This window comes from Cyprinus carpio, chromosome A23 (assembly GCF_018340385.1).
Source record: "Cyprinus carpio isolate SPL01 chromosome A23, ASM1834038v1, whole genome shotgun sequence".
Classification (NCBI taxonomy): Eukaryota; Metazoa; Chordata; class Actinopteri; order Cypriniformes; family Cyprinidae; genus Cyprinus; species Cyprinus carpio.
Genome location: NC_056594.1, coordinates 24,316,760 through 24,339,147, shown reverse-complemented (window position 1 = coordinate 24,339,147; position 22,388 = coordinate 24,316,760). Strand labels below are relative to the sequence as shown.

The following is a 22,388-nucleotide window of genomic DNA, read 5'->3' as shown; positions in this document are numbered from 1 at the left end:
GTAAGTTTTAATTTTTATGTTTGTTGAAAGTTCTTTCACTAGTTTACTTTCACAATAATTTTTTCATTAGCAATAATGACCTTGCTTCTCCTGATGCTGGCTTCACAGACTCTTGTTGTTCTGTGTTGGAGGCATCATCGCAGTCATTCCTTAGAGATTTCCATCGGCTCGTACATCAACAGATCATGCAGCTGCACAGTGAAGGATCTGCCAAAACCAAATCACATGTTTTCCGACTGTTGAAATTGTCGTCCATTGCATTCACGGGTCTCTTGACTCACACACACAGACTAGAGTGAAGTGAGTGGGAAGCTTAATTATACTAGCACTTACTGTATCTGTTTTTTTTTTTTTTTTTTTTTTTTTTTTTTTTTTTTTTGTGTGTTTTAGTGTCGTTTTGAATAATTTTGTGCATTTAGCTGTCTCTCCAACAGCGAATGGTCATTTTGCTCTCAATAAGAAAAGAAGCATGGCTTTGAGAGAAGGCAAATTAATAGGAAGTTTAGGAAATATTAACCTCTATTAGTATAAAAAAACAACCCTGAGAACCGTGATATTTCCACTAATGATCCACCAAAGTAGCTTTTTATTTCTGAAGTGGAAATTAAATACATTTTTATTATTACACCGTGCTTTATTATTATGGCTTTTTCTGTGTTTTCCATATTCCTGGCAGGAATATTTTTAAATTACCATTATAGCACAAGCATAGAAAACAGTCATAATAATAGAGCATGATCGTGGGCAGCTGTGCATATGATCTCATCGGTAAGAGGAAGCCAGTTTAATGGCATGTTGTTCCGCGCAGATGGATCATTGTGGCTTTTTCATGAAGAGCTGCTCCTGTGGACAGTCGCTGGAATCATTCTGCCAGGCCTGACTCTTAGTGGCCTTATTGTTTGTGATCCCGACTTTATTTGAACGACGAGAACATCTGTCTGCCATAGCTAGCAGAGCCATCAAGAGCTATCTTCATTTTGAGACTAAAACAGACACAAAAACTATAAATAAATAGTAAAATGCAAAATAAATTGTTTACAAGCTTGCTATGTATTGCATGTCCAAGGCAACATAGTAAAATGGATCCACATAAGTGAACAATTTGAAACACTTTACATAAGAAAGACCTCAACTTACTTGATGTTAGCATGCTGCAAAGATAATGACACAATACTTTAATCAACAGAGAATGTAACATGCAAATGTTGAGTAAATTGGTAATTGTTTTTGGACTGAACTATATGCATTATTTATTTCTACCTCAGAAATAAAAATAGTAAACAAATAAGTCACACTGTGAAAAATAAAACAGTAATATTCTTTCATTAATATTTGTATTTAATTATTTACAGCTTTCATACTTTTTAGAATGAAATATAAGTATTTTATAATCAATAATTATGTTGTCTTATTAACCATTATGAATGATTTTGTTACAGTGCCACACCCATTGATGTATTAGTATACTTTTAATTAATATTTCAATTTACTTTTTAGTTTTATATTTTGTTTCCTTTTAATTTAAGTTTTAGTAATTTTGTTATTTTGACGTTTTTATTTTTAATGTCGATATTATTTTTAATTATTTTTCTAGTTTAGTTATTTTAATACATAGTCAAAATATTCTTTAAAAGATTATTTTTCCAAGTTGTAAATAAAACAGATGATTGTAGTATGTTTTACAGAAAATATTGTTTCATACTATACTATTTCTTTCTACTTTGAAACTTGCTGTTTCTTTGTAATTATTTGTGAAATTTTCTAGCAAGAGTTTTTTTTTTTTTTTTTTTTTTAAACCAGAGTTTACTAGAGTTAAAATTGTGTCAAAAATATTCTGAGTGTAAATGAAAATGAGAAATGTTGCCTTGGCTACTAGTTTAACTATAAATTAAATAAGATTTCTGTCATGACAACTCTCGGAGGGATTGGCATGGTAATGTACATGACAATGTTAATATATTTGGTCTGGAATAGATCTGCTACGCTGCTGCAGAGCAAGTACCGAGACTTGCTACTGCCAATACATCCACAACATGCTGCTGTGAGCATGTCAGAAATATTGCTGCTGCAAATATAACATATGAAATAACCCCCATATAGCATACATGAATCGCCTCGTAGCAGATCTATACAGGTGGAGCTGGGGAAGGTGGAGGGTTTCTGAAGCAAGCTGCAATTGCTACGGCAAACACATATATTGATATTGAATGCTGAGCAGCGAGCTCATTGGCTACCGATACAGGAGAGAACCAATCAGTTGTTCTATGTGTTAATGATGTCATTATGGCCGATTGAGTTAAGGCCCGTTCACACCAAGGACGATAACTATAAAGATAACGATAAAGATATAGTTCTAAAAATCGTTTTCAGTATTAAAGAACAGCAGCGTCCACACCACAACTATAACGATAAAGACAAAGAAAACGATATTGTTGGAATCACTTTCAAAACGATTTTTTCCAGCTGATGAACGATAAAAAATTGACAGCCAATCAGAATCCATCCTGCTGTAACGCGCTCGAGAACTTAAAGCGGCAGACGAGCGTGCGCTTAGAATAAAAAGAAGATATCGTTCGCTGGTGTGGACGCTAATATCGTTATCTTTATAGTTATCTTTATAGTTATCGTTCTTGGTGTGAACGGGCCTTTAGACCTATCGGACTGTGCCATCTAGAGTTTCATGCCAGAACTCTGTCTTTCTTTCTTTCTTTCTTTCTTTCTTTCTTTCTTCCCTTTTTTCACATTTCAGTTAATTATTTTATTTCAAGTAACATTTTTGTTTTTTTTACATTTTAATAATAAACCTGCTATACATGATGCATTCTGCCTAGTCTGTAAAAATATAAATGATGCTGCCTTAACATGTTTAAATTGAGGTATTTTACAAGACAACATTATCCTTATGTGTTATACACTACAGTGGGAGCGTGTCTATGGTTCCTTAAAATGCAATGTGTTGTGTATGTAGTGTTGTTATTCATGAAAATACGACTTAAGAAATATGTAATGAGCTCTGAGATGTTTCCACCTATTTGAAGCATCTTTGGTAGTTTTGTCTCTGTTGTAGAGCTGTCCGTCAGTGCAAATAACTGGTTGAAGTAGCTCGTTATTTCTCCAGCAGGAATGACAAGGATTCTCTTTATGGTGTGGCGCTCTGTTACAGAGACATGTGATGGTGACAGGTCTTCGTATGTATGCACTGTAATGATCATGAACGTACAGTATGGAACACAAGACCCTAATTACACAAAGAATATAGCCTTTATTCAGCATACTGTCACATACTGACAGAGAAAATGGTTGTTCACATTTAGCTGGAGTGAATGTAGAGCAGAAGAGAATTAAAATGGGATCTGAGCTGCTTGGGAATTCTGGATGGCATTTGTGTCCAGACTGATGGGGATGAGAGCCTTACTGCAAAGCAAATAATCCGAATAATTCCTCTCTGTCTCTCGGTTTTGTTCTGTTTGTGTTGGAGTAATTGGTGTAGACTGCTTGTAAACAGCATGCAGTGGCACTTATTTATATTTACAGTTATGCATTTACCAGACGTTTTTATGCAAAATGACCTACGAAAGAGGAATGAGGATGATGATATTTGAATGTGACAGGGGTCATTCTCTATGAGAATATTTGAAAACATCAAGTCAAATGGTTAAGTTTATTATCAGTTTGTTTTGGACTCCATTATAAACTTTTAAATTGCATTACTTTCAGAATTGTGTATTGAAGTATATATATAAAAAGGTAATTATAGTTTACTATTGTAAAACTAAAACTAAAATTAAAACAAATGTTATATAAAATATAACTAGATATTTTTTCAAGGAGCAACACTGCTCATTTTCTTTTATTTTAACTTGATGTGCTAAAATAACTAAAACTAATACTAAAAAATTTATAAAAACAAGTTCAAGTTCAGTTTTATTTCTAGAGCACATTTAAGCAGAGACAAGGCCGACCAAAGTGCTGCACAACAACATTAATATATAACTAAGAGAAAATCAGTAAACAAATAAAAACACTTCAAAACCCATACAACAACAAAAGCAGATTAAAACAATTCAAAGACACATATTACTACATATAAAAAAGCCAGAGAGACAATATGTGTTTTAAGACATGACTTAAACTCAGATAAAGGAAGCCATTCTGATGTGAACTGGTAAGTTGTTCCAGAGGGTGGGACCAGCCACTTCAAAGGTTCTAGATCCTCTGGTTTTTAGTGATTAGTTTTTAGTCCCCTCGTCGAAGAGTAGGGGTGGAGTAAGTCAGACAAATAAGATGGAGCTTGAGTGTTAAGTGATTTACAGACAAGTAGCAAGATTTTGAACTCAATTTGATAGTGAACTGGTAGCCAATGCAGTGATCACAAGAGGGGAGTGACATGATCAAACTTATTACACCCAATGTTACACTTATTACACCTAAATTTGTAGGTCATCAGTGTAACAGTGAAAAGAGATGTTGTGTTTTCTAAAAATATTGCTCAGAGGAAGAAGATAAAGCGAGAAGAGAGCGGGAGAAGTTTCTACCACAAATCTCCTGTTTGTTAAGAATGATTTAAACAAGTTTAACCCCCCCCCCCCCCAAGTCAGATACAAGTCCAACATCACTAAGATAGCAGAAGCCCCAGAGTCAGTAGTCATTAAAATATCATTTAAAACTCTTACAAGAGCAGTTTCAGTGCTGTGGAGTGACTTGAACCCAGACTGAAATTTTTCAAAGTTGAGATATCATTTAAAAAAGGCTGAAGTTGTAGGAGCACAATTTTTTCCATTACCTTTGAAATAAATGGTAAGGTGGGTATTGGCCGATAATTTTCTAAACAGAACAGAGGCGTCAAGAGAGGGCTTCTTGAGAGCCAGGGTAACCGTGGCCATTTTCAGATCGTCCAGAATGGACCCGGATTTCAAACAGTATTCAACAGTGATACCAGCCCGGACCCACGGTATCAGTAATTTGCCTCAAAAAGTGAGGGTGAATTACATCAAGGGGACATAAAGAGGGTTTTAATTTTGTGATCACCTCCTTGACTGTTTGTAAAGATACCGGGTTAAATGTTGTCCAAGGTGTTGGATTTGTAGGTGGCAACTCAATGTAATCGGTTACTTGTATCTTGGCCCCTTAAATTTGTAACTTTGTCAGAGAAGTATCTCAGGAAGTCCTCAGAAAGCGCAAAGGAAGGACTTTGAAAAGAATTAGTAGGAGAATTTAGAGCAGAGTTAATGACAGAGAAAAGTATTTTAGGAGTACAGTGATGCTTTTCAATAAGATTTGAAAAACAGGAGTCCTTGGCTTTCTTTGCAGCACTCTGATATAAGGAAAACAATTCTCTAGAATATCAAAAGAGATTTGCAGTTTATCTTTTTGTTTCATTATCTTTCTGCTATATAACATATATGCTGTAAAACAAAACCTCAAACAAAAATTACAAAAGCAAAAGAATAACTAAAACTTTAAATAATATAAAAATAAAACATTCAAAAAATGAATAAAAACTATTATCGTATCTCGATACTAAAATAATGTATTACTGTACGTTATTTTAAAATATTGAAATTCACTATATTCAGTGTGGACAGGACTTCAATAATAAAAATCACTATAACATGATTACTGCTAGAGCTTCTGGACTTGAACTAATTGATATCCAGTTTCAGGCTAAAGCTGATCTAATCTTAATAGCTATTAAATCAGAACTATAATGATAAAACGAAATCTAATGTAACAGAATATATGCATGATGTCATAATGGATAAAATGATGGCCATATCCATTATCTATTGATTGTGATGATTACATAATTACTTTGTTTTTATTTATGCTTTATAACAGTAAAACAAAACATTCCTTAGCAGCACGCTAATGATTTTGTATATTGTATGATAAATATGTGCAGATTAGAAGTAAAATAAATTCTACCAAAAATTTCAAAAATTAAGTAATACATAAATAAAATACAGAATATAAATAAATAAAAAAATATGCATGTAAAAAAATATATGAAATAAAATTATTAACTTGCTTTTTTGATGCAAGTGGTATGGTATTCTTAAAAAATGCTGTTATCTTTAATAATTTCATGACTTAGTGACTGGCAAAACAACAATTCAAATCTCAAAGTGTATCGAGAAATGTGTTTTCTGTATGTTATCTAATTTGTTTGTGTCATGGCATTTTGAGATGAGTGTTGACGCAGAAACATACATGCATCTGCTCATTTAGTATAACTGCATTTAATCACTCAGAATACAGATTATAATAGGCATGACTACTTATAACAGACTGAATCTCTATCACATGCCACATGTTCTCTACCCTCACTGTCACATAGCAACAATTCTGTATCCATAGAAACAGCTTTAAACTTAAAACAAAATGTATTTTTATCTCTCTTTTTTTCCCTCTAAAGCAAAACAAGAATTCTCTAATTGGAAATGTATAGACTTTGTGTCACTGCATTGTCTTTTTTTCCCATGTAACACTTGAACATGCCACTTACACTGTGTCCTAAACAGACGCGAAGCGATAAGGTTACTGAGATTAGAGATTTGGGTGTTTTGGCTGGTTGTAACAAGATGTAAGAGGAGTAGGCGGAGTGACTTAATTATTTAAGCCATTAAAAATCGCAGAAGCGCACTGCACCTCCAACGAAATGAACAAGTTTATAATCTAATAAATACATACTGAGTGACTGATACCATCTTTGTTATGGAATACACTTGATGGTTCGCATTTAGTTCACAGTTTTAATTTACATGTTTGCTTTAATTTATTTTCGAAATCTGAGTTCAACTATCTGTTGTTGCTTTCAGTGTGGCTATAAATGTCTAGCAAAATTATATTCAAACACACGTTAGACACCTTTAACATTGAATAAAACATAATCAGTACCTGAGATTATCATTGTCATAGTTTTTTTGTTGTTTTTTTTGTTGTTGTTGTTTCGAGGAATTAGGTGGTGTTTATAGAATAGTTTTCTAAAATAGAAACTTCGCGTTTTGCAGAAGCACAAAAACTTGCGTGTCGCAGCATATTACCTTAATGTAATATTTAATATTTAAATTATTGAATCATTACATTTATTAAATAAAAAAACTGCACATTTTAGAGTGGCCTTTTATTGTGGCCAATTAAGGCACACCTGTACAATAATCATGCTGCTAACAGCAAATTGAAATGCCACACCTGTGAAATGGATTATCTCGGCTTTGAGAAGTGCTCACTAACTCAGATTTAATAGATTTGTGAACAATATTTGAGAGAAATAGGCCTTTTGTGTACATAGAAAAAGTCTTAGATCTTTGAGTTCAGCTCATGAAAAATGGGGGCAAAAACAAAAGTGTTGCTTTTATAATTGTGTTCACTGTATTTAAAATGTTATTCAAGTCCAAAATATTATTTAATATGGTCAAATCAACCTGATTACATTAGTCAATTTCCCTTTTTACAGTATAGAAATCTTCTGAAATGTCATATTATTAACATACAGTATATCTGAACATCATTACTTCTCTTCCTTAAGTTGATAGTTATTTAATTAATCTCAATCACTGCACAGCAAATTAAATGCCTCTGCTGAAATTACAAACCTTTGACATTTTAACTCTATTAATAGAAACTCATGTGGTGAAATTGAATTTGCATTGCAAATCCTGTGTCTGTATTGTTCATTTCGGAGGAGGATTACGTTTGCTTTTGATTTCTTGGTCATTGATACAAACTCAGTGAGTCACAAATCAATAATTTATCCTGCCCCATTATTCTCAGAATAACTAATAGTTCACCGAAAATTAAAATTTACTGAAAATGTACTAATTCTCAGGCCATCCACGATGTAGATGAGTTTGTTTCTTCATTGGAACATATTTGGAGAAATGTAGCATTACCAGTGGATCCTCTGCAGTGAATGAGTCCAAACCTAAACATCACATTAATCCACAAGTAATCCACACCACTCCAATCCATCAGTTAACAAATGTTTTTAACTTCAAGTGAATTTTGATGTGAGAGGACACCAGATTTCCCCAAATCTGTTCCCATCTTGATCCCATCAGGGGGAGTAAATTTAAGCAGATTTTCATTTTTGGGTGAACTATTCCTTTTAAAATGTCAAAACACTTGTAAATCACATCAATTTTTTTCATTGTTTACAGTAAATGTCCTCACACTGCCAGAGACCTTGTCATGCACTCATTCAGAGCGTGTCCCTGCGGCGCAATCAGCCGTCCTGATGAGACGCTCACACCAGGTACAAGCACAGAATCACAAACACTCTCTCGCATTGTCTCCTTCACCTTTGAAGCCCGAAGCTCCACGTCACCGCAGCCTCTTCAGGGTTTTCTTTCGCCTCAGTGTCTTTCAAAGGCTGCTCCTGTCGGTCAGAGCCTGTCATCCTGCTTCGCTGGAGAACAAAGTCTTTAATTCCCTCTGTGCTGTGTGAAAACAGAAGGTGAGATGCTCCCCGCTGGTGGAAGGAAAGGGTCACGACCCTGGATCAACATCACCTGGATGAAAATGTTTAAAAACCACTCGGGGGCCGTGAGCGCTCTGGAAATGTTTTTCTACACCTGATCCTGCCCTGTGCCATTACAGAGGCCAAGACATGCGCCATGTGTTCATCATAACGTGATCTTTTGTGTTGTTATTTAAACTCTGAACCTCCAGCAAACAGACCTCATAATTGATTTATTGTGCTAGAGCACTTTTTTTTAATAAACTGCTATTATTGATCCAAAAAAGAAGAGTATTTTTATGTGATATCTAATAGATAGCTGAATAAACTGTGTCTTGTGGGTAACAACTGAAGGAGAATACCAACTGAAAGACTGTCTTCACAGATTCAATTTGCACGCTGAGTGTGATGGGGATGCTTGCATGTGATTTTCTTTGTTAGATGCAATTCCGCAGCACACTTGCTGCTCTGTATAATTAAGTCTGAGGAGGATGACATCGGGATGGGTGAAAAAAATAAATAGGAGACTGCAAAATTTAAATAAGTAAAGAAAAATATATATTTTTACATTTATATAAACTATATGAATATATTTAAAAATTTGTGCTGTTTTATAATTAATATTCTTTTTTAATCTTATGCAATTATTTGTTTTAGAATTTATATAAACTATTTATAATATGTCTGTGTGTGTGTGTAAGGAATATTTGATGACGGGTGTGCATTATTCTCTAATAATTCAATGGACCGGAGTCAATTATTCTGCTTATACTACATTTACCACACCTAAAGTTGTTCAGATGTTGTATTTCAGGACATTCGTCAGGTTTTTGTCCTTAAAACGCTCTTTTGTGTAGGATTAATTTCTTACGCATGGACATTCGTCAGGTTTTTGTCCTTAACAAAATGTCATTTTAGACCTAGAAATTGAGGATTGAGCAATTGATAGCAGTTATTATTGAAGTTATTAGAGAGAGAGAGAGAGAGAGAGAGAGAGAGAGAGAGAGATATTAAACGTGTGAATTACTGTACCTGAATTACCTTCAGCAGCAGTGTCTCTACTAATAGCCAAACTGTAAATTCATCTGCTTCGAAAAACAGCACCGTATTACCTCACTTGTCAGAAATGACATGTAGCTCTGAAGTTATTGAGCTATTTTACATCAGATTCTACATTTAAATCGTCAGAGCAGCACTAAGAACACATTTCTGGGCGCATGAATGTTTCAGTGTAAGTGGGTGTGTGTCCATACTGTGTGTGTGTGTGTGTGTGTTTGATAGGGATTATGTACTTATATAAAAAATGTAAATTAACTATGTATTTTTATATATATTAATATTCTTTATAATCTTGTGCAAATATTTTTTTTTATTTTAACTGATTATATTTATACTTATATAAACTGTTTTTATATCTATGATAATTATAGATGTATGTCTATAATCTAATATTTATATATATATATATATATATATATATATATATATATATAGGACATTCGTCAGGTTTTTGTCCTTAAAACGCTCTTTTGTGTAGGATTAATTTCTTACGCAACTATATAAATATATTTAAAATTTATATAAACTTTATATTTATGTATTTTTACATATTTTAGAATTTAGCTATTTATAACTTGTTTTTTATTTATTTTTTCATGACAACTAATCACTTTTAATCCTGAAGTTTTCATTCCTGTAATACACTATAAGTTATCTTGTCTGGACACTGTGATCTTTGTACTTAAATAAGCATAAATTACATTCAGTACAACAAATACAAACTTATACCTCTATGTAATGTTAGAATTTCAATAATGGATGGTTTCAATTACATTTGTCTCTGTAAAACAGCAAGATAAAGCTGCATCAGTGCTGGTATTTGGGCTGTGTAAATGCTGCCTTGTGGGGGCAGGGTGCTATCAGTGTAACAGTTTGCTAATATTAGTATACTAGCTGTGAGGAACAGAGTAGCGGGGTCAATCTGCATTTATGTCTCCAGAGATGAAGAAGAAGATGGCATCCACAGTAATAACACAATTATCAAGTCAGGATGAAAAACAAGATTAGCCCTTCCTGACTCTACTGTTTGGTTTGGTTTGTCCATCTGCAAGCCAGCTAGAAAGGTTTTATAAAACATTTGAAGAGTGGATTTCAATGTACTATGTACATAGACTTGCGCTGATGTTCACAATGCAAAACTCCTCTTCACTCCACCCATTGATTAAATATAGTCAGCAAAAACAGCCAGTCATAATTGAGGTAATTTACCCCAAATGTAATATAAAATTTTCATATATGAACTATATTGTCATATAAAGTAAAAATATATGTGAAACCTAATAGAAATGGGAAAAAGTTGCATATAAGTGAAATATATATTGCTGATATATAGCACTGGGATTGACATATGTAATAACATATAAAATATCATCAAATAGATATTATTAATGTATATGCAAATTTTACTATGGAGAGTTTATATATGTTATAAAATGATATCTTCACCTAGAGAGAAAATCTATGTATATGTGAAAATTATAACTTATTGCCATATACGGTACTATATTATATTTCCGAATGGGGCATATACATTTTTGTGATTTACAGTCACAAAGCAAATGAAAGCCATTTATTTTCAGGAACAGTTGACGATGTGAAGATGTTGGTGATGCAACAAAGTTCAACCATTATTATGCAAGTATGGATCAACATATGAGACAGTGACAACCATCGACCAGTCAGTTTGAGCTCTTCTTTAAAAGCACAGTATCAAAAACCATAAAACGGTAAATGACTGCACTCTCAAGAAAATAAAATGGTAATACTTGTGTTCCTCTTCAGGAACTCGAGCTGCGTTGAAAACGCTTTGGGGAACGCCTCCAGCGTGATGTCTCTGAATAACGTGTGTAATCAGTCCAGTGGATGGGCGAGATGTCATAGGCGGGTGACGTCAGAGACCAGGAAGCATAAAAGCATAAGCGGCGAAGCCAGCAACCAGCCTTCTGTCTTCAGCAAGCGCTCTGTGTGTGTGTCAGTCGCTATCTGTTTGTGAATCTTATTTAGTGTTGTTTGTCCACTGATAAGCTTCATTTGTCAAAGCTTCAATCAAGAGAAGTTTTGGGCGAGAGCAGGCAGCATTCAAGCTGTGTGTTTTCCCTGCCAGCAAAAAAAAAAAAAGGGGGTAGGGACACACACAGTTCGTGTGTTGTCTGCTTGAGAGTGAAGCGTGCAGTATCAGCTCTCGAGGGAGTTGGCGGCTGTGATGCGAGCGTTTTGCTTTACTCTCAGAAGGCTGTCTTTGAGAAGGGAGCCTTCACTGGCATTTCTCGCGGTGCCAGCTGGGACAGCGATCGCGGAAATCGCACATGATCTGGTGAATGTGTTGGAGACGGCTCGTCCTAGCTCCACCCATGTTCCCTAGATCAGGAGCTCGTTCTTGAGGCTTGGAAGCCCGCTCTGTGGTTTCTTCGCCCTCTGAGGCAGAGTTCGCTGCTGCTGCATGCTTTCTCGCTGCTAAGTGCTCTCTCGCCGGGCATGCTCCGAGGAAACATGTGAAGACATGCGCGCTGCCGAGGCAACGCGTGCATTACATTGTTTTGTTTTAATGTGAGTTTTTCTACACCAGACCGTGTTGACTCATCTGGTTGTTGACTACATTTAATTCTGAGGAATAAAATGACATATTTATCTGACTATGTGAAGTTAGATGTATAGGGGCTCTTGGGATGTAATTTATTGTGTGAGAACACGTGTTTACCCCTCTTCCTCTGACGAGGTTGAGGCGGTCAGGGGCTGCTGGGCGGAGCAGTCCCAACCCTAGCGTGTTCCAGCCCCTCATGGCGTGGGTGTCGCTTTTTGTTCTCTGCAGACGCTAGAGTCAGAGTGGTGCTCCCAGGCAAAAGGCTTCTAGTGGAAAGCGGTTCTGCAGACCATCGTTTTCGCTGGATAGCCATCGTCATAAGCTAGAGTCAGAGTGGTGCTCCCAGGCAAAAGGCTTCTAGTGGAAAGCGGTTCTGCAGTCATAAAGTCCTGACGCATTACACGGTGCCCGTCTCTCCTCAGTGCCCTCAGGAGATCGATCTGCCAACCCTGCCAGTGTTTCAGTTACCACCCGGAGACGTAGTGGTGCTAAGAGGCTCGCGACCTCCTGGGAGGTTTCCAGAGCAGCTAGTTCGGCCATCTCCTGCCGGTGTGCCGCTTCAGGGCACTGAGCTAACTGCTCTGATGACACCAGAGATCAGTCTTGAGAGGCTGATTCCCTTAGTAGACTATTTGGCAGCATGGAAACTACTGCCAAATGTGTCTCAGTGGGTCCTGCACACTGTAGTGAGAGGCCACAGAATCCAGTTCTGGTGGGCCCCAAGCAGGCTCTGGTAATGGAACAGAAGTAGACTCTCTCTGAGGACGGAGGCCATCGAGGTGGTCCCTCCTCGGGTTGCAGAGTCCGGGTCCTACAGCCGGTACTTCACTGTTCCGAGGAAGGATGAGGTGTTGTGCCCTTTTTTAGATCTGCGTTTTTTGAACCGCTCAGTCAGGGGACTGAAGTTCAGCACGCTTGCACAGGCCAAGTCCGAGGACTGGTGTGTCCGATCGAATTAAAAGACGCTGCGTGCACTTATCTCCATCCTTCTTCATCGGAAGTTCCTGAGGTTTGCTTTTGGGGGCAAAGCCTACCAATACGCGGATCGTGCTCTTGCCTTGCTGATCTCCACCCACACTTTCACGACTCAACCACATCGATGATTGGTTGATATTAGCTCAATCAGAGCAGATGGCGGTTCGGCATCGAGGTGTCGTTTTCGCTCACATGAAAGAGCTGGGGTTCAGTCTTAACGCCAAGAAAATTGTGCTTTTTTCCTGTACAGAGAACCAGGGTTCTGGGCGTACATGTCGGATTCGACCACGATGCAGGCACGTATGTCACCTGCTTGTGGATCGAGTCGATCCTCACTGCAGTCGCGAGAGTGAGAGAAGGCCGGTCACTCACTGTCAACATCTCTCTGAGATGCTGGGTCTGATGGCAGCTGCGTCCAATGTGAATACTTTTGGCCTGCTGTACATGAGACCCCTAGAGTGGTGGCTCAAGACCAAGAGGATCTCCCTTTTGGCCTGCTGTACATGAGACCCCTGGTCATGCGGCAGTGCCTACGTGCCTTCGACATGTGGAGAAAACCTTGGTTCTTGTCTCAGGGCCCAGTGCTGGGAGCTCCTTGTTGCCCGCGTAATGCTAGCGACTGGACATATCCCCACTGGCTGGGATGCGTGCTGAGTGACCACCCTGAGCAGTCTGTGGAGTTGGCCGCCATCCGACATGGCATATCATCTGCCCGAGGATGCTGGCCATGCTTCGAGCACTACATTACTTTCTCCCAGACCTAAGAGGTCCCATGTGCTACTGCGCACCGACAACACAGCAGTGGTCTCTTACAATCACACCTGTCCAAGGAGCTCTGCGCTTACGCCGTTTACCACAAACTAGCGTACCAGATCCTTGTGTGGTCCCAGGGTGAACTTACTGATCCTGTGTTTGGCAGGGGCCAAGGCCCAGGAAATGGCGGCTGTTCACACCGAGGTGATGAAGCAGAGTTGGAGAGGTTGGCCAGACTCGGGTGGTTCTGTTTGCTACTCGAGAGACATGCAGCTGTCCCCCCTCTGGCTTAATTCTGACTCATCCAGCTCCAATGGGGCTGGACGCCATGGTACAGACATGGCCGAGGCTTAATCTGTATTTTGGTTCACCCCCGATTGCTCTGCTCTCGGGAGTTCTGGAGAGAGTGCGCCGGGACGGAGTCGGCTGCTTTTAGTAGCCCCGTTCTGGGTGGGCCGGGTATGGTTCTTGTGAACTTTTCTCTATTTGACGGCAAATGCTTGGGAGGTTCCCTCAGGAGAGATCTCCTCTCGCAGGCGGAGGGTGCGCCCCCCGCATGCTCCATAGAGGCTGTAGGTGTGGTCACTGAGGAGGCACAACTCTTAGCTTCTGGTCTCTCAAATTGAGTTTTTTCCGTTGTTGAGACCGTTCTCCAATCCAGAGCTCCCAATCCAGAGGAAACTGTATGCCTTGAAGTGGAAGCTTTTCACTTATTGGTGCGGAGACCACCAGCTCGACCCAGTACGGGTAACTGCCCCGGTTGGTACAGTGCTGGAGTTCCTGCGCCTTTCTCTCCGCAGGGTTGACCCACTCCACCCTGAAGGTCTACGTGGCGGCCATGGTGGCCTACCGCCCCCTCTCGGTGGCCAGTCAGTGGGCAGAAACCCTCTGGTTACTTGTTTCCTCCATGGTGCGCCTGAGGCCGAGGCCTCCGGCCAGAAGAAGCTTATGCTAAGTGGTGATCAGGATGCGATCCTAAGCCTCCCAATCCTCTGATCTCCCCTCTCTTGGGGGTCAAGACTCACTCCTTTCTGAAGTTTGTCCATTGGACGGGTTTGTCCCCGATTACTGTCAGGCTCCTGTCTCCTTCTCTTTGCTGTAGCTGTGCTCTTCCTATCCACACTTCCGGCATCTCTGGCCGGCGCTTGCTTCATCCTTTGAGGCTGGTTGCCGGCTTCGCCGCTCGTGCTTTTATGCTTCCTGATCTCTGACGTCTCCCGCCTATGACGTCTCACCCATCCATTGGACTGATTACACACGTTATTCAGAGACGTCACACTGGAGGCGTTCCCCAAAGCGTTCTCGACACAGCGTCTTGTTCCTTCGAGGAACCAGGGTTACATACATAACCTTAGACGTTTTCTTTGTAGGTGATACATTTTAAACAAACAACCAAAAAAAGATGAGTTGTGAATTTTATTTTGTGAATTTTATGTTTTGAATTGTTTGTGTTTGTATTTTTTGTGTGTCTTATTTATTTTTGTATTTTTTGATTTTTAGATTGTTGGAAGTCAAGTGGCATGCTTTTGGTTTTCCAGTAGGGTCATTCTGTGTCAGAGGGCCACAGCTGAGAATTTTGATTTTAATAATTATTTGATATTTATTATATTATTATTATTTTCTGGTGAAACATGGCCCCTTTAAGAGACGTGCTAACTACAAAATGAGAGATTTTAATTCAAATGCAGTTCAATAGCAGTAAACAAGTACACTATGCTGTTAGGCTATTTATATTATGTGTTATGTTTTAGTGAGTCATCAAGTCGTTTATAAATCCAGCTGTCTTTCGTGACTCTATGAGGTGGGTTATCAAACCCGTCAGATCGTCAGTCCAGACGTCCTGTAGGAGCCTTTTGTTTGTCTTCTGAGAACCTCTAAAAGCATCCTGTCAGACATACAGCCTCCTGACTCCTTTCTGCAATTATGCTGATCAATCTTGTTGAAAAGAAAAACTGGCAGCCAAGAGCAGGTTATAATTATGAATCTCCAATGTGTTATATCTTAATGATCCAAGTGCTAATTGATTTTGACACACTATTTTGTTCTGTTAAAATCGTCTGTGAATGTAACACGCTCTCTGCTTTGGAAAGCAACAGCAATCGCTGAGACTTTGAAACTTTTAAGTATGTTGCTGTAAATGCTTGGGGATTCTGTGCTTTTAAGACCAAGACTGAAAAAGTGAAACACATATAAGAGAAGGTGCTTGCCACTGAAAGCATACAATCAGCCTGATGTGCAAATTGAGTTTGTTTCCGTGTTCCTGGTGTGGAATACCAACGAGGCTGGTTTCATGCAGCTCTGTGTGTTTGTGAGTTGGTCGAAGTGCAAAGCCATTTTGCTCTTGATGTGTTTGTAATAAGAGGTAAGGTGAGGGGTTTACGGGTAGGGCTCTGGATGGATTGGCTCTTTAGTTGGCAGGGAAGTGGAGGGCCTCGTCCTCATATCTGCGCTGACATTCCCCAGCGTGCTGAAATAAAGGGCAGTGGAGGGAACTTGACTCTAATAATGACGCCATTAGTCCTTCCGTCACAGGCCTGGCCCTCATTAGAGTCTTAGGATTCGATCTGAGTCTATCATGAGTCTCTGAATTGAAGAACAAGGCCCATTTACAAGGCCCCAGTGACAGATATTATTATCATCTCACTGTGCTGAAGCTCAGATGACTCTAAACATGTATGTAGTTACAGCATGTGCATCCTATTGCTCTCTACATGCATGCCGTCTGGATCATAAACCTCGTGTCACATTTTGTTATTGACCATTCTGATTTTTTTGGCTACTAAAAGCATGAAATGGATGTGAAATGGATCTTTTTGAGTTTTTTCGTCTCCTGTTGTCCTCCCACATCAAAATCCACCCACATACTAGAACTGTTTTAGACAGTGCTTGATCTCTGCGTAGTTCTCTCAGGATTCAGACAAAACAACATTTTCTATGAAGAAAGCAATATTAAAAGCAATGCTAAAAACATTTTAACAATGGATTTGTTTATTATAAACATGCAGCTTTTTGCCTCACAGGACATTAAGTCGTTAAGTTACTTGTGGATTATTGTGATGTTTTTATCAGCTGTTTGGACTCTCATTCTGATGGCACCCATTAACTGCAGAGGATCCACTGGTGAGAAAGTGATGCAGTGCTAAATTTCTCCAAATCTGTTCTGATGAACAAGCAAACTCATCTTGGCTTGCCTGAGGGTGAGTACATTTTCATCAGATTCTCATTTTTGGATGAACTATTCCTTTAAATGCTCCTGCAGTGTGGCATATGAAGTTCAAAAACTGCCCATGTACAGCCCTCTTACTGAAGTTCATACAGTACTTAGTTGAAGTATGTGAATTGGTATGCAACCAGAAACTCCTGGATGCTTGTATCTCCAAACCGCTGTATTTCTAAAGATATAGGGAAAGCGAATCTCCACCTTGACACGGCCATGCTAGAAACTCTACTGTTAATATTAATATTTACTCCAAGTCACATCTCCATCAGTTTCACTCAGAGGACATGTTTAAACACAGCTTTCACTTTAAAACATCTAAAAAGTAAATATTGAAATGAATGCATTCTTTTCTGAAATGTTGTGATTTTGTTTTTATTTAAAATGTTTTGGGAGTGAAGGAAAACAAGAAATTATTTTGCACTGCAATAAAAAAAAGAAAAACATAAACAAATAATGACATATCCTTAAAACAAGATATATTTATTTTAGAAGCTGAATATTGTAATATTGTAATTGTTAACTAAAATTAAAGCTATAAAAAAGTTTTTGGTAATTAAAATAAAAGAAAAATATTGATGAAAATTAGAAATGTTACCTTGGCAACTAAGTGAAATAACTTTAAGCTAAAGTACTAATACTGCAACTGAAATAAAAGTGAATTAAAGCTATATAAAATGGCAAAATTAACAAAACTTACAAAAAAATAGAAATATATGATGTAAAAATAAAAGCTAATTCAAATTAATAAATACTAAACTGAAATTGTAAAAATGTATTATGTTGTAATTAATTGGATTTAACATTGTTGAGTAAAATAGTAATTATTTTGTGTGAATATATCTTGAATTTAGTTTATTATAAGATTTTTAGATTAAGATTATTTTTGATTATTTTAGCTTTATTGTACATGTAAGTATTGGAAAGTTGTAATTGTAGGCCTTTTTTATGTTGTTCCTGTGGATAGTATAACAAAATATAATAATAAAAAAACTCCCAAATTTTTCTCAATAATGTTTTGTTAGTTTTATGTTTAAAAAAAGGAGAAAAAAAACTAGTTACTAGCAGTGCAAAAAAATCACAGTTTTGGTTCTCAGGTAAATGTATCTTGTTTATCTTGTTATATATATATATATATAGGTGAGTGTATATACACAATCATTTTCAGTGTGATAATTACAGTTTGTAAGGATTGGTTTGATTGATTGATGGTTGATGTAGTTAAAGGAAATGACCAGCAGGGGCTTAAAGATGATATTAACCAACCCAAGCTTGACCCTTTGGGTTCTAGTAGGTTTTTTTTAATGTTCTGTTCTGAATTCTTAGACCAAATTAGACATTGTGTCATATATCAATGGTGTACCCCCATTATACTGAAAAATGAGTGAGACACCCAACAGGCCCTTGTTTCTGTTGACTAACATAGTCTGTGAGTTTTCCTGGCATGCTGTTCCTTAAAGCTTTTAGCAGCTCGGGACTCTCTGGGGTTAATGTGTGACCACACGGGAACCCTTAGCTGAATTACACAATATGGCCTGAATATAATGAGAATATTATGGCCTCTGGAACAAGCAGAGTATCTGAATGGATAACATGCTGATTCACCTTAAAGTAACACTACGCCATGGCTTTTTGCAACCACATCCATTAGCCCTGCTGGGAAACGACCCTTTAGAAAACACCAACTAATGCGGCTCACCGTGCTGAAGTGCCACAGAAGTATTTCATGATGATTGTGAGTATAAAAGCCTTGTATGTGACGAATCAAAATGTCAGGCCCTGGAAATTGATACTTGCTAATGAAACACACTAGAGCAACATTAAATGGCAAACCAAAAATCACACCATTTTTAGGATAAACTATTAACACTTTGAGACCTAGAGCAAGTCACTCTGCTTTATAGTTAAGCCAAAAATGATAATTGGCTAAAAATGTACTCATCTGCAGAACATCCAAGATGTAGATGAGTTTGTTTCTTCATCAGAAGAACAGATTTGGAGAAATGTAGCATTGCATTACTTGCTCAGCAACGGATCCTCTGCAGTGAATGGGTGCCGTCAGAATGAGAGTCCAAACAGCTGATAAAAACATCACAATAATCCACACCACTCCAGTCCATCAGTTAACATCTGGAGAAGCAAAACGCTGTGTGTTTGTAAAAAGCAAATCCAACATTAAACTGTTTTTAACTTTAAATTGTTGCTTCTGGCTAAAACATGACTCCATATTGCTTTCTTCAGTGAAAAAGAGGAATCAGAAAAGAAATATCCACAGATCAGCACCGTTTACAAGCAAAGTCCAAAACAGTTCTAAACAAGAATATTAGTGGATTTTGATGTGAGAGAACAACAGGGAATGGACTTTTTCACTGGAGGAAGCGTTATTATGGATTAAGGAATCATTTTCGTTTTTTGGCCAGAAGTGACGTTTGAAGTTTAATAACCTTAGTGATGCATTTGTTTCTTACAAACACACAGTGTTCTACTTCATAAGATGTTGATTGATGGACTGCAGTCATGTAGATTACTTGTGGATTATTGTGATGTTTTTATCAGTTGTTTAGACTCTTAATCTGATGGCACCCATTCACTGCAGAGCATCTATTGGTGAACAAGTGATGCAATGCTACATTTCTCCAAATCTGTTCTGATAAGGAAACAAAATTAATTTATATCTTGATGGCCTGAGGGTAAGTAAGTTTTCTTTGTTTGTACTTTTCTGCTCAGTTACTTTTTTATCCTCAAATTCCAAACATGCAAATGCAGTCCTTTATGTAAAACATAAATTTAATTTGCAAATATGACTATTTCAGAGTGCTTTATACTAACTTTTATGTTGTGCACTTTTTAACGAGTGGTTTGCTCAACTGAACGGACTTCCTCAGAAATTATGCTAAATAAATCAGCGATGCCAGTTTTAGTCTCAGTTCTGTTTGGACAAGTGCTTAGACGCGGGATTTGTTCTGCCATGCTTAATGCTTATTTACAATTACACTGGACGTACATGCTGGCAGAAGGACCGCTGCTCTCTGTAGAAATGAAGTATGTTTGATTTGGAAGGAATTAAGCTGCACAAGGCCTGTTTGAGATCCTGAGCGCTACTAACATTTATTCATACGGCATTCATACACCTTCTGGGATTGTAAATTCAGGGTAATAAGCAAGCACAGGACTCACTTTATATGCAGATGAGGCCTTAAAGGATGAAAGTGTTTGTGTATTAGTATAGTCAGTGACTAGATTAGTACTCAAGTCAGTTCAGCACTTCCTGCAGTTCTTAAAGAGAGAATCATCAAAGAATTTATAATTATTATTAATATAATAATAATACAAATATTGCTAGTGGTGCTTTCTAATTATAATAATAGTAATAAAATTCACTATTAATAATAATAACAATAATAATATTGTTAGGGGTGCTTTCTAATAATAAAAATAATTATAGTCTATTATTATTATTATTATTATTATTTTTTTTATTGTTATACAATTTTTTTTGTTTTTTTTTTTTTTTTTTGTTGTGCTTGCTAAGAAAAATAATAATTATTATTATTAGTAGTAGTAGTAGTATTAGCAAACACCACTTAAAACAATACTACTACTACTTCTACAACAACAACAACAATAATAATGTGCAATGTATTTCTTCTTCTTCTTAATAATAATAATAATAATAATAATAATATAATTATTAAAATGTTTTCTTGTTCTTCTTGGAAGTGGTGGTGCTTGCTTATGATAATAATAATAAAAACATTATTATTATTAGCAAGAACCACTATAATAATAATAATGAAACCACAATGAGCAATGATTATGGAAGATATCAAAAAAAAGAAGAAGAAAATAAAACAGACTTATACTGAGGGAGTAAGCCAACTATTATCTATAGACAAAAATATGATAAGGACTTGGAGATGAATTCTTGGGCGCATTTAAATTTCAAAAAGCACCATAAAAACATCCATATAACCAGTGCACTATATTAAACCGAAGCCAAATGATACTGTACCTTTGTGTGAGTAGAAGAAAGAAAATCAAATAGTTTTTCACTGAAACATTATCAAATGGTTTAGAAGACTCATATGACTTATATGATACTTTCATGATGCTTGTGAGTCTCCATTCATTGTAATTGCATCCAAAAGTGTGACCAAATACATTCGTCACAACATCTCCTTTTGTTCTTAACATAAGAAAGAAAACCGTTCAGGTTTGGAGCGACATGAGAATGAGCAAATGATGACAGATGTTCATTTTATGGTGACCTATTGCTTTAAATCTCAGGATTATCCCCTGATCTACAACAGAGGGTGTGAAATGGGAAAGGGGGGAGATGGATATTGAGGTGTGATGCTATAACCAGATTACAGGCTCTTCTGTGCTTCTCCTCATGATTTTGGCCGACAAAAGTCATTTGTCTAGACAAGCTGGAAGAGGAATGCTAATACTCGCTAACACCGGGAGACGCAGATCTCTGCGGATGGAGTCACTGTTGTTTATGTGGAGTCTCCACGAGCTTCCATATCGCCTGCTAATCGTGTCATTAAGACAGTATTTAAGAGACGACATGGTGAGACCGGTGAACAGATACATCATGAACTCCATTCCAACTCCATGCCTGTAATGAGTTTGCCATTTTGGGTCTCATTTTAGGATTTAGGAGTTTGCCAAGTCTGTGCGATGCAAAGCACTTGTGATGTGCTAGTGCTTGATCATTAGTTAACCTCTTGACATTTACAATCAGCATGCATCATCAGGTGTTACTGTAAGTCAAACACTTATCTCATGTGATTTTGAAAAAGCACAGAATATTCATCAGTTTTTATTTCATAGCACACTGGATTAACATCCTTTTTGCAACAACAACAATAATAAATCGATTAATTATTAATATTTGTATTATATTATTATAAGTTAACATATGTTGTTGTAAGTTGGTGTTGCTAATAATAATAGTCATTATTATTTTGTTGTTATTTATAATTATTATTATTATTAGCAAGCACCACTATACTGTAAATTGACAATTTATTATTATTATTATTATTATTATTAATATTATTAGCAAGAACCACTATAAATTAACAAAACAATATGTTGTTGTTAGAGGTGCTTGCTAATAATAATTATTATTTTTATTTAATATTATTCTTATGTTTTGTTATTATTATTATTATTGTGTTGTTGTTATTACACCACTATAAATTAACATAATATATTTCTGTTTTTGTTAGAGGTTCTTGTTGTTGTTGTTTGTTATTATTTACTTCTACTACTAATTATTATTATTATTATTATTAGCAAGCACCACTAATTAACATAACAAAACATTTCTGTTTTTG

At 36.9% G+C, this 22,388-nt stretch overlaps 1 protein-coding gene across 2 annotated transcripts in view; it reads left to right on the top strand.

The window, feature by feature from the left end:
• The window catches only part of LOC122135135 (potassium voltage-gated channel subfamily G member 1-like), a 60,325-nt gene that overhangs the window by 9,126 nt on the left and 28,811 nt on the right, over positions 1-22,388 (top strand). Inside the window, exon 2 of one of the 2 annotated variants that reach the window (XR_006153367.1) lies at positions 8,160-8,980. The exons of the other annotated variant lie outside the window; for it this stretch is intronic. The gene's annotated coding sequence lies outside the window, so the exon portion shown is untranslated. Of the gene's footprint in view, positions 1-8,159; positions 8,981-22,388 lie in introns of those variants that run through there. 2 annotated transcript variants of the gene reach the window in all.